The sequence below is a fragment of the Anarrhichthys ocellatus genome, unplaced genomic scaffold, assembly GCF_004355925.1.
Source record: "Anarrhichthys ocellatus isolate YVR2014 unplaced genomic scaffold, GSC_Weel_1.0 scaffold83, whole genome shotgun sequence".
In the NCBI taxonomy this organism is placed as follows: Eukaryota; Metazoa; Chordata; class Actinopteri; order Perciformes; family Anarhichadidae; genus Anarrhichthys; species Anarrhichthys ocellatus.
The window spans coordinates 409,695-412,633 of NW_022280113.1; positions in this window are offsets into that span (position 1 = coordinate 409,695).

Consider the following 2,939-nt stretch of genomic DNA (forward strand, 5'->3'; position numbering starts at 1 on the left):
CACTGTTAACCGTTTTATAAATGCTGGAATTTCCTTGAGGGTCAGGCCACAACATAAAGCACACAATCAGCAGAGCCCATACGAGGTTATGATCATGTGTTACAAGCCTAAATATAGCATTGTTCATGTGAGAGATCCTATCATATGATGGGAGCCCTGCTAGACGGCATCGTTTCATTAAACTGAGATGGCTGACATAAAAATGAATGAGAATTCTCCCTCCCTCCCTCGGTGCATTATTGTGGATTCTGTCTGCCTACATGGCCTCAGGGCAGAGCTGAGAAAAGCCTACTTTGTCGAATAACTGTCTCCTTACGTCATGGTAAGGCTTATGGGAAGTACTCCTATGCATTCCCTGGAGTGTCTGACTGTGTGTGTGTGTGTGTGTGTGTGTGTGTGTGTGTGTGTGTGTGTGTATGTCAGCCGTTACATCTGTGTATTTTAGAGTGTGTGCACTTGCGAACATGAACATTTGTGCCCATGTATGCATGTTTCTGTCTCAGTTGTCTGGGCTTTTCTACTGAACACACAAAGTGCAAGACATGTCAAACCGCCACAGATTCCTACAGTTTACTGTACAGAGCAGCAACACATCCCCCCCACACATTCCCCTCTAACCTTTATCAGGAAGTGTGACGCAGTTGGGTTCAGACTCCTGTTGGGGCTATTTAACATCGTCTTCCTGTGAGGGGGAGCAAACAAATGGCTCGCCATGGGAGAGGTGTAGCGCTCCGCTGTCCGCTTCATATCCACAATAACGGAAGCTTAAAGGGGAACTCCACCAACTCCACACATACAAGTCTGTTTACAGGTGTTGGGGAGTACTGCTGCATATGTGAGAAGAAGCTGTGGCACGCAGAGGGAGCTGCTCGAAGTCAGATATATCGCCTCCAGTGATGCCACATCTGCTGCATCGACTATGAAAATTTTATTTTTAAAAAGGACACTCGCATGCACTGCAAAAAAAAAAAAGGCACGCGGGGCCGGTCCGCCCATCTATGTACAGAGAATCTTGGATTACAACACACACACGCAGAGGGTGTGAGTTAATTCTCTAAGCTCTTGTTTCAGGACGAGCAAGAAAGGTTCGGAGGACAAAGGGAGGGAATAATGGCTTCACACACACACACACAGCAGCCACTGAAAGCCATTCCTCTGGTTTCCCGCCGTACATCAAAGATCAAAAGGGAGACAAAATACATCACCAATAGCTCTTTCAGGGTGCAGCGAAGATCAAAATAAAGCTGGCATCATTGAGTGAGCAGCTCGGCATTGTCAAGTTCCAGCTGCCACAATGGGTTATTGATTCCATCAATGACGTATCTCCCAAACTGGTCATTGGAAACGGGCGGACTAACGGGGCATTGGCCAAATTTAGCAGCTATCTGTTTGGCACTGATTTTCAAACCCTGGTGGTTTCCCATTTGAGGATTTCTGATACTGTTTAATGACTTAGCCATCTAGCCTGGGGGAACATTAAGGCACCAAAACTGGAATTAATCCTGGTTGAAGTGGGAAACTAACCCGGCACAAAGCATTTAAAAAGCAGCCGGAGAGCGTGCTGCACCCGAGCAGCGTAATTAAAACGCAGACTGTGGCTTGATTTTACTGCCGACACGTGCTGGAGTTCAGGACTTCCTGAAGCTGATAAGGGAACAGTCAGTAGAGAGATCGTCCATGTGTGACATGTCAGAGACAAACATTATCAGGCTGCAACTAAGGAGTCTTTAAAAGATTGATTAGTCTGCAAATTACCCTCTTGTGTAAATTATCGATTGTTTGACATTTTTGCATGAAAAGCTATTTATAACTTAGATGCCGATTATTTTTGTCGGTCAACTAATGGATTATTTGACTGATTATTTCAGCCCCAAGTCATTAAATTTCGTACCGGACCAGAGCTGTGAGAGGACCTGAGGACTTCACAGTGACGGATTTCCACCAAAAACAACAAAAAAAGTCTTGCTAATCCGAAGGGAACACTTACTGGACAATTGAATAGCTAGTGGACTGAGCAACAGGTAGACTACAAGTTACGTCACCCGAGGACGTGAACTCTCACGTGTGCCTGTATCAGAACATAATAAACGATCAATAAACGCCATGCCTTGCTCATTTGTAATGCACAGTTCATAGACAAGAAGTGTTTGGTGTTTAGTCAGCATTTTAGGACGTCTGTGGTTCACACAGAAATACACAATAAGAGTAACGTTGTAAATGTGAAATCCTCAACCAACGATCATCCCAAACAGTCTTTATTAATCTGCACGCTATTCTGAAAAACACTACTTCTGCCTTTTCACTTTGCTCCTTCTAATCAGAGTATATCAATGCTAACGTGTCTCACGTTACACCATCTTCCCTCCCACTCGACTTGCATCCTAGCTTATAAACAAGAATGTCTGATTGCAGAACAAACGGGAAGTGAGGCACCTGCTCCACCTGCATGGCGTTCGCTCTAAACCGCTCCAGAAACTTGCACGTTCTGATACACGAGTCACGACGGAGTCAAATGTCACGGTGGGTCAAGAGGCAACAAAGGCTGCCAAAGTTCAGTGGTATGACTTTCATAATGCTCATCTGCCCTCTTGTCGTAACAGTTTCAAAATGAATGTAGACGTCTTGCTTTGATGGGGTCTGTCTCAGCTTTAGTGACTCTCGAGAGCAAAGAAAAAGGTCAAGAATCATCAGGACATTGTGGACGTCTTACCTCAGCACACAAAGCGAGCAGCTTCATGCGGTCATGAACGAGTAATGCCTTCTGGGAACAGCTGGGAATGTTTGCGTTGTTTCACAACAAACACCACTAATGTGCCGACGAGCACCTGCATCTGCACTCCCTGGATCTGCACTCACAACACCTTGAAGGCACAAAGTGAGCGCACGCGCGCGCACACACACACACACACACACACACACACACACACACACACACACAC